This window comes from Microcebus murinus, chromosome 15 (assembly GCF_040939455.1).
Source record: "Microcebus murinus isolate Inina chromosome 15, M.murinus_Inina_mat1.0, whole genome shotgun sequence".
NCBI classification, from domain to species: domain Eukaryota; kingdom Metazoa; phylum Chordata; class Mammalia; order Primates; family Cheirogaleidae; genus Microcebus; species Microcebus murinus.
The window spans coordinates 13,365,957-13,378,255 of record NC_134118.1 but is presented as its reverse complement, the minus strand read 5'-3'; the positions used below and the strand labels follow the sequence as shown (position 1 = coordinate 13,378,255).

The 12,299-nt window shown below is 47.8% G+C and overlaps 1 protein-coding gene across 3 annotated transcripts in view; it reads left to right on the top strand.

Annotated features, from left to right (window-relative positions):
* GFOD1 (Gfo/Idh/MocA-like oxidoreductase domain containing 1) overlaps positions 1-12,299 on the top strand; it is a 111,257-nt gene that overhangs the window by 57,661 nt on the left and 41,297 nt on the right. Inside the window, exon 1 of one of the 3 annotated variants that reach the window (XM_076010480.1) lies at positions 11,713-12,079. The exons of the other annotated variants lie outside the window; for them this stretch is intronic. The gene's annotated coding sequence lies outside the window, so the exon portion shown is untranslated. Of the gene's footprint in view, positions 1-11,712; positions 12,080-12,299 lie in introns of those variants that run through there. 3 annotated transcript variants of the gene reach the window in all.

Here is a 12,299-nt window from a genome sequence, read left to right as displayed (position 1 = left end):
AGAGGAGAGGCATAGATTCCACCTCTTTATCAGGAAGTGGCAAGGTTCTAGAAGAATATATGAGACAAGAAGTAGTATGATCACTTTTGAAGAATATAATCTGCCACCCCAATATATAACAGTATATCTGTGTAATATTTGTATGATCATACATCTATTATATATGTCTATAATATCCACACATACAGATATCTCAAACTGAAAAGTTTTACAAAACAATACCTTACTTATTACATATGATGCACTCTATTTCTTCTTCCATTCTTTTAAGAAAGATGCCCTTTGCCAACCCACTCAGTCAATTTCCTGACATGCTATTGTTTTGTGCCCTGGTCTGGTTCTTCCAGACAGCCCTGGGCAAAGAGCTGTTTCTCAGAGCCCCAGCGTCTGGCCCATGCCCAGAAGCCCAGGCCGCCACCTGACTACGGTTCTGGCCAAGCTTTATTATGTCAGCAGCTCCGGATGGACTCCTAGTTCTTGGGCAACAGGAAACCTAAACCTTTCTGCCTGCGAGGACCATGGAACCCACCCCCTCAGAGTCTCTGAAACCCTCCTGTGGTCTTTGCATTAAATAGGTACTTGGCAGTTCTTGAAACAGCAGCAAGCTGGCACAACGTCCCGGTTGATGGCCTGCGGGTAGTATATTCATACAATTCCTAAGTGCAGCCACTATTTCGTGTTGGGGCCACACAGCCCGTCAACAGAGCCAGCGCCTGCCACAAAGGGGCCTGGCTCCTCCCTGCGGCCCGGCGTGTTGTTTCCCTGCACGGGTGGGGTGGGTGACTGGAAGGTGTGCTGTGGCCAGCCAGGGCCTCTTGGCCCACAGGGGGACACGCCCAGTTTTCATGCTTTCATGGAACTGATGGCCCCCCCACCCGCACTTTGATTTCTGCTGGGGTCGTTCCTCCTTGTGTCATTTGGGAGCCACCTGGGAAATGTCTTCGTAGACACATGACCTGGGCTCACATCCTTAGGGTCTTGTCTGAGTCTCTGGCAAGCTAGCTACACGTTCAGGGACTTGGGTAGCCATGAAGATATTTGTTCCCACTTTCCATGTGGTCAGCAAGACGTATGTCCAGCACGGTACTTTTTAACTCGGTCAGAGGAAAGGCAGGCAGGAAGCTATACATCTTACCATACTTGGTGGACCTTATTAGAATTACTGAATGATCACAAAGTCCTTTGCCCCTGAGGGAGGACCACAGGGAGCTCTTTCAGCTGCCAGCCAGGCTGTGGCGTTGAGCGAGGGCAGCGACAAAGTGCGCTTCCCGGAGGGGGCTGGCGACTCCCTCTGCAAAGGCTTTTGGTACCTAAAGTTGAGGAGTTGGAGACAGACACTGTTGAATTTTCCCAGGGCTTTATGATTTAAAACCTTGAGCCTTTTTTGTTGTTGTTGTCGTTAATGTTCTCGAAGCCGTCTTTAATGTGCTGGGTGCGGAAGGTAGTGGAAATGAAAAGCCAGCGTAGTCACACTGGGTGGCCAGATCAGAAGGAGATGGGAAAATGGAAGTGTCGAGTTTGCATTTCCACTGCTGGCTGTGAGGGCCCTGGGTGGCACCTCCGCCCCTCCTCCGCCCCTCCTGCTTGCACACCCTCCCCACTTCCTCCCCAGCCCCCCGGTTTTCACACTGCATGGTGAGCAGTGTCACTCTGGGCTGAGGAAGGCTCACATCTTGTCAAAACCAGGGGAAGTTCAGCGTGGGCTTGAGTGACACAGAAAGGACCCAGCCTTCTAAAGACACTGCAGAGAGACCGCAAGTGGGTGGGCTTTCCTTTTCTAACACTAAGAAGAAAAAAAGTTCAGAATTCAAACATGGCTGGTAGAAAAGGCAGCGTGTTTCCATCTGGGCTTTCCTGTCTCTGTGGTGCCCGGATGCTCAGTCTCGGGAGTCTTTGAACGCGGCTTGTGCTGTGCAGTTTGGGGCGCTGTCAGGCCCTTGTCCTCTGCCAGGCTAGAAGGTGTCTGAAAAGGAAGGAATCAATACCTTTCCACCGGGAGTTGTCATTTTTTCTCTTTTGGCAGAGTTGACCTCAAAGTTTAGTAATTCCTTGCCGATCATGGTGGCCTCGACGTCATGAGGCTCAGTCTGGTGTCCTGGGACCTGTTAACGATCCCTTAGAGGCTGCAGAGGTGCCTGTCAGGGGAGCCAGGAATTCTCTCTGCGCAAGTCCAAGGAAGCTCCAGGCAGAGCAGTCAGTGGGATAGATAAATCTTCCTGCATTACCACGCGGGATGGTTATATTTGTGAGATGCAGGCATCTGAAACTTACAGAAATTGAATTCCAAAAGACATCAGAAAAGTTCACTACAAACAGTCCTTTTTTATCATTGTGAACTCTTCACAATTCTCTCACATTTACTGTCCCACTTAAGCCAACTAGATTTTTGTCAATTTGGATTTTTGCAGTTATTGGATTGTCTGAAGGTCAAGCCTTCTGCATGGGCATCCTGTCCTCAAAAGGCTGAGGTGTACAAAATATTCACGGCCTTCGGTTTTGGGAAGACTCCGTATGACCTTGACGAACGTGATTTCAAGATGACTCCATCAAACTGAAAAAACTCAGTGTACTGTGATCCTCTGTCTCTTCAGTTTTGTGCTGGGAGTTCCTGTCAGGCACTCCGGGGCCACTGCCAACTTCCTTATGGTTTATAAAAAAACGATTTGCTGTGCTTTTCCTCATCACAGCAACCATGAGACAGTATTATTATATTCCTGCTTTACAGAGGAGACAACTGAGGCCCGGAGAAGTTAAGTAACCTGCCCCAAGACACAGACAGTGAGAGAAAGGGCTGAGACTCAAACCCTAGCCTCTGGCACCAGGGCCACGTTCTTTCCCCACTGGGCACTACCAGCCATTCCCAGAGCAGGACAAAGCTGGGGAGAACTAGAGACATTTGTCAACGGGCTCCCTGTCCCCTGTCCTAGCTTAGTTCCTAGTCCCCATTCTGCTTGTAAGGTACCAGTTGTCCCTTGCTCAGGGATTGCCTTATCCACCGAGCAGACCTCTGCTCTGGGTCCCCAGGAGATTGTTCCTTCCGCCTGCCCCAGACTCTCCCTGTGCCTGCCCTACCTTGGGTGCCTGCCAAACACCAGTGGGGCAGTCGCTCACCTTCCCGGGGGCAGAGGCAACTCCCCAGGCTCTTACTGGGCAGGCAGTGGCCCTGGGGTCCTTGGCGGGCTGCAGGAGGGTGAAGGAGAGGTCACAGGCATTTTACCCGGACAGGGCAGGTCTGTTTCTTACTCCCAGTCAAGCTTCTACTTTACTGATTCCGGTCACCTTGTGACCCAGATGGCACAGTAGGGCTGGAGTAGGATGATCCGGGACTGGGTTTGGGACACCAAGCCCCACTGATGGCGGTTTCTGTGGCTTCCTGGCAGGCTGGGCCTGTGGCCTGTCTTGGGGTGCATGTGGCCTTTTCAGCCCAGAACTCGCACCTTGGAGGCCACAGGCCAAGCCAGGTGGGGAGGGAGAGAGCTGCAGAATGAATCTTCAGATCAGCTGGCTCCCGTCAAAGCTTTGTGACGTTGCATCCTTGTCTTGCAGACTTTGGGGTGGGGCCACTTAACAGGGGGCAGAACCCAAGCCTGGGTCCCTGGCCTGAGCCTGCTGCTGTATGAGCAGAACGGCCCAGACTCTTTTCCTTCTCCTGGGAAGAACTGGTGAATGTGGCTGTCATCTTAATTTCAATTTCTATCAGAGCCACATGGAGACTATTTCTAGTTGGCTTTCTGGTGAGATTTGAAAAGGACCAGAGTGCCAGAAGTTAGGCCGCGAGTCTCTTGTTAGAAGAGGCATGTGGCAGAGATCTTGAAGCTTTCCCAATGGAACGAGGACTGCCAATTCTGGTTTATCTGTATGAGCAACCTACAACGGACTTTAACAAGCTCACAGTCTTTATATGAACTTTGTGCGTCATTTGCTGCTCTTCTGAATCCTGTCTGCTTCAGTTCTGGCCTGAGGAACATCAGCCCTAGGATAGTGGCTAAGAGAATGATCCCAGGGGCCAGAATGCTTGGATTTAAGTCCTGGCTCTACCTTTACTAGTTCTGGGGCCTTGGATAAGTGACTTGATCTTTCTGACCTCAGTTTTCTCATTTGTAAAATGTTGACTGATAGTACCTAACTCAAGGGATTGTGGTAAGAATTAAATGTGTTAATATGCATAAAGCCTTAAGAATGCTGCTTGACATATGCTAAGTACAATATGAATTTTAGAGCAGTTACAGTTACTGTTATAACTATATGGTTGTATTTTCACAGGTGAGGCAGTTCTCTAGATTAGATGGATAATTGCAAAATAAAATTTTTTTTTAAACCATCGTAAAATTCCAAAGTGATGCAAACATATAAAAGGAAGACATTTTAAAACCATTCTATCAATAAAAACCACTTAATTTTCTTTTGCATTTCTTTCTATGCATTTTTATATGAATATAATTTTTTTTAAATGGTTATATTGCTTTTCCAGTTTTCTCATTAACAGTATGTAAGTATTCCGCATGGTAGGGAGTATTCTTTGACACCTGATTTTAATAGTTTTCATAATATTCCATCATTAGGATGACATAAGTATTTTAAGTCTCTCTCTTGTCCACATCCACATAGAGCCAGTGTGTACATGGTGGGGTGTTAGGTTTGAAAGGACGCCCCTTGACATATGGCTTCTCTGTGTAAAGGGGATTTGGGATGAGCACTCATGTCACCACCGTCAGCATCAGCGTCTTCCTTACACTTGCCAAGTCTGTTACAGAAGGGAGCACACCTAGAACCAGTGGATCAAAGGTGTATGGGGACAGCCTTCCACCCGGTGTACGGGCAGAACTTTTGGCCACTGGATCTCAGCTCAGCAATGGGATGGAGTGGTGACTCTCTGAGCCTATTGTCACTACAATTATTTAAGGAAAGGCTGAACGATCACCTACTGGGGATGTTCCTGCTTTGGGTGGGAGGTAGGTCAAAAAGAACCTCTAAGGAAGACCCATCTCGGAGATACTTTAAGAAGCTCCTTCAAGAGCAGCAGTGTAATTTTATGGGAAGAGCATGCATCCTGGATCAGAGGGCCCAGCCCCAGCTCTGCTCCGTACTTGCTGAGTGACCTTGGCTCAATGACTGGGCACCCTCAGCATCCTTCTGCTCCTCTGTCTGGTAAAGTGGGCCTGGCCACATTCTCAGGACGACATGTGACACTTACGGAGAGTGGCTTGCCATACGCTTTGCGCATACGAGTGCTCAATGAACAGACCAACTATATTTCCCAGGAGTGTCCGTGTCACTGTAATTGTGTATGAGTTTCAGCTGTTGGGAATCTGGTCTCAACAGAATGCTGGAGCGGGGTGTTCTGGTTTTCTCTGTTGCCTTCTGTGTGCCAGGTACGATGTTAGGCAGTTTATGCAGATGCTCCTCAACTTGAGATGGGGTTAACATCCCAATAAACCCACCTTAAGTTGAAATCTCATTAAGTTAAACCATTGTAAGTCTCTATTTATTCTCAAATATAAAGCTGTCTGGGGTTTCATTCCATTATCCTCTTTTGGAAGTGAAACAGGCTTTCAAAGGCATTCGCTTGGTTTGTTCTCAAAAACTTGTTCAGTAAACCAGCTGCAAGGGGGTGTCTCTGGCACCCTCAGGCACTCAGCACTTTGTGAGTACCACGTTTATTCCCAGGCGTGCTCTTCTACCTGGAGGATGTGTATTGAAAACAAATTAGAGAACTAGCCAATTAAAGCATGCTGGATTTAAAATAGTTCCTCGGGTGGACTCACTAGTCACACACCATCGCACAAAGCCTACCCTGCTTCCCCATTTTCCAGACTTGTCAAACCAGGCCAAGGCATTCCCACCAGGGCACCTCCCAGTTCACTAAGAGAAAATTCTCGCTAAGAATTACTGCCCTCTGGTTCCCTGCAGCTTTCAGGAAAGCTTTTGTTTAAACAAAGGAACCAGCCCACTGGTATCTGGGTGAACACAGGCTTCCTACAGAGATGGAAATGATCTGAATCAAAAGGCACTTAATTTCTTTTTTCTTTATTTCTTTTCTTCCTCTCATCCACCCGAAACAGCTACTGACATGCTTGTGTAAGGCTGGAGTGTAGACCTGTAGGCATCTCCGCTTTTGGGGAAGTGTCTGCTTCTGTCCTGTCAAGGCATTATTTAGAATAGATCACGAGTGAGTGGGGACATGGGAATATAGCGCAGGGGTTTATTGGGGAGGGACTGGGATTGGAGCTGGGGAGGGAACGGAGACTCTCCGTAGCATCTTGGGGGCACTCAGTTCAGGTGGATGGGCTCTCAAGCCCCTTTCAGCCCCACTGTTCTCTGCAGCTACACAGCCAGGTTTTCCCTCCTGAGCTGGGCAGGATGTTTTCCGTGGGCTTCTGGCTCCATTGGGGTTGTCAAAATGTCACAAATTATACAATTCTACAGTTGAGCTTCTTGGCTCTTTTTTTTTGTCACCAGAACCTAAGGATTGAATGACAGCCTTAATTAGAAAAGAGCATGATTAGGGGAAGGAAGAGCATCTGTGTTTGTGTATTCGTGTGTCTGTGTTAGTGTATTGTGTGTGTTTGTGCATGTGTGTTTGTGCCTCTGTGTGTATAAAGGTGAAAAGGGGAGGAGACCCAAGCAATCCTTTGCTTTCTGAAAGCTCATTGACTTATTTTCCTCCTGCCCCTGGATATATTTCCCCACAAAGGAATTCCAGCTCATGATTTCAGATTTGGGCCCATTGGTGCATCCAGGGGAATAGCCCAGCCATTGCTTTATCCGTCACAGGTGGCTGTGTCTGTCTCATCAACAGCCCCGGGGAGAGGCTTGCCCAGCAAAGCCTCTGGACCCTCACGAGAGAGAGTCCTCAGACAGGATGAGCTTCCCCCCCCCAGTAGTCTGAGCAGTCTTCCTGTGATGTGCATCCCAGCCCGGCCTCAGAACATAATAGATGCTAAAAAACGCTGATTCAATTACAGAATGATTTTTGTTTTTTCACCTGCCTCTCAGAGAGAAAGCTAATAAAGATGGCAGCGGAGGGGGTGGAGAGAACATCTGGTGGGTGGCATATGCCTTTTGTGCAATTGTCAAATACAGAGGTTGGGTAGTGGAGAAAGATTGATGGGGTTTTTCCTGCAAATATAGGTAGACATACGACCTCCTGCTAAAAGGATAATTTTTAAAGTTTTTCTTTTACTGAGATTTTTATATGCATGTAATAGCACCAGTAGGGAAAAAATGCTTAAAAAAATTATCCATCATAGATGTACCATACTTTCTTCAGTTGTTCAAAATAAAAATGTTGTATCCATCCCTTCTGGAATACTCACTGTGTGCTAGGCACTGGGCGAAGAATTTTATATGTATTACTTTCTTATTTGTAGACTTTTTGGTTGATTCCTCTTTTTTTTCTATTAAAATAGTGCTTAGATGAATATCTGTGCATACAACTTTTTGTGTGATTTATGACATCCTGTTTAGAGTGGATGCCTCTAAGTACAATTACTGGGCTTGGAATTTTTTAAAACTCCTTCGAAACACATTGCAGACTTGCTTTCATGCCACATCACACTCCCACGTGAAGGAGGAGGGTGCCTGTGCCTACTTCCTGTCCAAGACTCAGAAAAATCAGTCCTTTGTTGAAGTAGAGGCATCTGCCTGCTGTATAACTAGAAGTCCCATTAATTTAAGATAAATACCAGGCAAAGCTTATTCTAGAGACTTAGAAGGAAAGACAGCAGCTCTAGAGTGGGTTTCCATCAAATGCAAATTGGAAGCATTGCGTTGGAAAAAGGACAGCACATGCCTTTGTTCTCAGGGAGTTCAGATGTTTTCAGGAGGGCTCTGGGGTCCATCTTGGTTTGTGACAGATTGTATCTTTCCATTGTGCTCTTCCACTCTTAACTGCCTTAGCATTCCACTCTCAAGTTGCTTGTATCTAGCAAGCAAATGGGATGGGCTTTTTCCGAAAGGTGCCTGAGAATCTGGGCCGAGCTTGGGATCTGAGAGTAGGAAGCCCTCTCCCTCTGGGACGTGACTGCTGTTCCCTTGTTCTCGCACCCCTGCCAGGCCTCCGTGTCGTGTACCCTGAGGTGCGATTGTCACCCTGTAGAAATGGGGTTGCATGCATGGACACACAGGAGGACATATATTCAGAAATAAACCTGTGTGTGCAAAGAAATCAGAGGGCCCAACTAGGCTTGGGTTTTCCAGTGGGAATTGTGTTTTCTCCATCCAGACCTAGCTAAAAGGCATGGATTTGGTTCCACGTGATCCAGCAAGGATGGACTGAGTGCCTTTACTGTGCCAGCCACTGCCCCAGTCACTGGAGGGAGACAGGGCTGTAAACAGACCATGTCCTGCCTGCTTGGAGCTCACACACCTTCTAGAGAGGTGAAGAAAAGCAGGAAAGACACAACTGCATCCCCTGAGTGGGTGATAAATGCATTGACCAACAGCCAGTCCGGGGGAAGGGTGTATGTAGGGAGTGGCAGGGTCAGGGGGAGGGAAGTGTCAGCTTTCCCAGGGTGGGCAGAGAAGGGCGCTCTGAAGATGGGACATTTAAGTAGAGATTTGCAGGAAGCAAGAGAGGGAGACATGAACCTTTGGGGCCAGTGGGCTTCAGGTGGGAGCAAAAGTAAGCACAAAAGGGATGGGATCGTGTTTGCAGGTTCTGCGACGGCGAGGCAGCCCGTGGGCTGGAAGGGAATGAGCAAGAGAGGTCGTTGAGGGCCCCAAAAGCCACAGGAGCTACCTGGAGTTCTGTGTCAACTGTATTCAAAGCCATACAGGGTTGATAGCAGGGAGATGACAAGATCTGGTGCCCCGTTTTGAAAAGCTGGCTCTGGTTTAGCTGTGGGCGGAGTGGAGAGAAGATGGTGGTGTCTGTGGAGAGTGAGAGGTGGCCCCCTTGAGAACACACACTGTAGGCAGATCAGTGCCATTTGCTTTCACTTTCTCCCTGTGGAAGAGAGCTCTGGCCTTTAGGGACCTCTGGCATCCTTCCCTCCCCCAAGGAAGAGTAGGAATTTCTAAAATAGTCTGTTCTCTTTTTGGGATCTTGACCTTCGGGTCTCAATCATAGTTTTTAATAATCCTTGCACCCATATCCTTTTGGAAAGATGTTCGTCTCTCAAATTGGCATGGATCTTCCTTTCCAAGTTCTTTCGTCAACAGGAAATGCAGTAGAAGTACAATATGGCAACCCGGGCTTGAGCAGGGAGACCATCTGTTTCTTTCCCTCCATGCCAAGACTTCTGCTGGATGGGAACTTCAGGAAAAACACAAAGCCAGGAACCACGTGCTGGGGCTCCCAAACTACACAGTCTGACCAGGAAACGGTGAATGGGCAATTGGCAGGATGCATGTTAAATGTCTGTCGGCTCCGGCACCTGTTTGACTTCCTTCTAGGGCTTTGCATTATTGATAGTCTTAATGAAAAGGGCTGAGAAACATTTCCCAGTGTGGCAGGAAGGCCCTCGCCAGGCCAGGGAGACCTTAGCTTTCCTTCCAGCTCTGCCGTTGGCCAGGTGTGCGCCTACAATTGTTCATCCTTGCCGGGACCTTCTTTCTCTTTAAAACAGGAGTCCTAGGTTTGATTTCTAAGATGCCTGTCAGCTTTCACATCTCATGTTTCTAAGCTAAGCGTATGAATAAGAAATAAGGAGCGGAGGTGACAGATGAAACCAATACTCTGGCTTCAAGAGATTCCTTAAGGTGCTGACTCAGGTTCACATTCAGAGTAAGCTTCGATGCACAGTTTTTAGACCTCCCCATTTGTTATTTTCCCAGGCTGCGTGACTGGATTCATTCGGTTAAAGTAAAGATGAGCAATTTGAAGGCTGGGGTAAGAAAACAAAACTTCTCCCATGCAGGGGGATGATGGCTACATGTTCTACCAAAGGACACAGTTTGATCAGCCATGTGTCAATCAGACCAGATGTCTAGGTTGGATTTTTGCATCCCAGGAGAGTAATTAATGAGAGTAGGACAATTACCCACCCAAGAGATGGCTCTGTTTCCTCTAGTTCTGGCCTTCAGTTTTTTTATTTTTATTTTTTTGTCCTTTCTCCATCTTGTTATGATTTATAGTCTTACCTGTCACCTGCAGTGGCATTGGTGTAAGATTTTACTGAGTGGATGAATGGCTGGCTTCCAAAAATGACAAGCCAAGTCCAAGTCTGGGGCTGAGGCCAGGTCAGGTAAGCCTGATACCTTTTTCTCTTTTTACCTACAAGTTAACATGTTCTTCCCACATAGAGGACGATAAGAGACCCAAGGCATTCACCTTTAGAAAGTCCCTTTCTCCTGTCACTTTGTTTTTGTTTTCTCACTACGACTGCTGCATATTGTTGTGAAATTCATCTGCATGTTGATGAATGTGGCTAGTGTTTTCCAGAATACATTCTTATTCAAACAAGAGAGTGTGTGCTCTACACTAAGGGGTGGGTTAGAACCACTAAGGGGTGGGTTAGACCCGTTCAGCTTAATCTTTTCCCAGCAGGTTCTGAATCCAGACACGCATTATTGTTTCCACCATGATGCGGCAACTGATATTATTACTCATGCTGGGGTTGAAAGAACTAATGTTCCGGCAATTCTTTTCCTGCTGCACTTCTGAGAAGCTGTCCCTGGGCTCAGGGTTTTGTTGCTGTTTTGAGCCTGACATTGTTCTGGGTCTTGGCCTGACAGGCGGCGTGACGCAGTAAGATCCCTTTGTGCCCCGTGACGCTGTCTGTGCCAGCGGCACCGCTGTCCTGGTAAGCAGCACGCAGATGGCTGGGCTTTAGGTGAATAATTCTCTGGTTTTGTCCTTGGAGGCAACTTAAACAGATTAGACCATTTATCAATTGCCAGTTTCTTTTGGAAAATGCTTCTAGATCCAGCCATTGGAAGTAGGTAAAAAAAGAAGTATCCAAGCATGGGATATTCGAGTGCTCCAGTGCAGTGGTCCCCAATCTTTTTTGGCACCTTGGACGACCAATTTCATGGAAGACAATTTTTCTATGGATGCCCATAGAGGTGAGGGATTATGGTTTGGGGATGATTTAAGTGCATTACATTTACTGTGTGGTCAGATCTCTCTGCTAAGGATAATCTGTATCTGCAGCTGCTCCTCAGCTCCACTCCAGATCGTCAGGCATAGATTCTCATAGATCCCTCACATACGCAGTTTATAGTAGGGTTTGGGCTCCCATGAGAATCTAATGCCCCCGCTGATCTGACAGGAGGCGGAGCTTATGCGGTGATGTGAGCAACGGGGAGCGGCTGTAAATACAGATGAAGCTTCACTTTCTCCCCCACAGCTCACCTCCTGCTGTGCAGCCCAGTTCCTAACAGGCCATGGACCGGTACTGGTCCTCGGGCCTGGGGTTGGGGACCATAGCTCTAGAGTACAGAGTAACCTAGCATGTGCTGCTCACTATGCAGTGTTTAGAGTGGGTTGCTTTATAAAGAAGCTGCGTAATTGATTTCCTCTTGGCTACATGGTAATTCTGACTGGGAGGTGATGATGAGGCTGAGGATGAGGATGGTGGGATAGTTTGAGAAGCCAGTGGCAGTGTCTGAGCCAGGGTCTGCCCTGGGTCCCATTCACTCTGTCAGCAAAGCCTGATCACCCTCCTATCTTCTGTGTGCTTCTCAAATCTGTCCACTTCCTTCTGACCCCATCTCCATCACCCCAGTGCCCAGGGCCACCAAGTCCTGCCTGCATGATGCATGTGCAGTCTTCAGCCCAGAGCCTGGCACATAGGGGTGCTCAAAAGGGATAAGTATACATTTTTACTGTGAATAATTAAAGTGTGATATAGCTATATGAGGGACTTTCTCCTGACTAAAACCTTTCGGAGACTTCTCATTACCCTTAGAATAAAATTTAAACCTTCTACCAAGGCCTACGGAGCTATCCCCTGCCCCCCCTCCCCCCTCACGCAGGGACGCCATCCCTTTCTTGACAGCACACCAGCCACACTGACTTCCTTCCGTTTCTTGGACCTGTCAAGCCAAGCTCGCTGTGTGGCTGGCTTCCTCTCATCCTTTCAGTTTTACCTCAACTGTCACCTCAGAGAGGCCTTCCCTGACCACTCTGTCTAAAGTAAGTTCCCTCTTGTTATTCTCTGTCACAAACTCCATTTGTTTCCTTCGTAGCCCTTCCATGACCCAAAGTGATGTTCCTCTCTCTTTATTGACTTGCTGACTGGCTGTCCCCTCAACTAGACCGGAAATCCCACGTGGGTTGGGACCAGGTCTGTCACCGCTTGTGCCAGACACGAGGGCGACGCTAGAAAAACATAGTCCATGTCTGTTGAATGGTT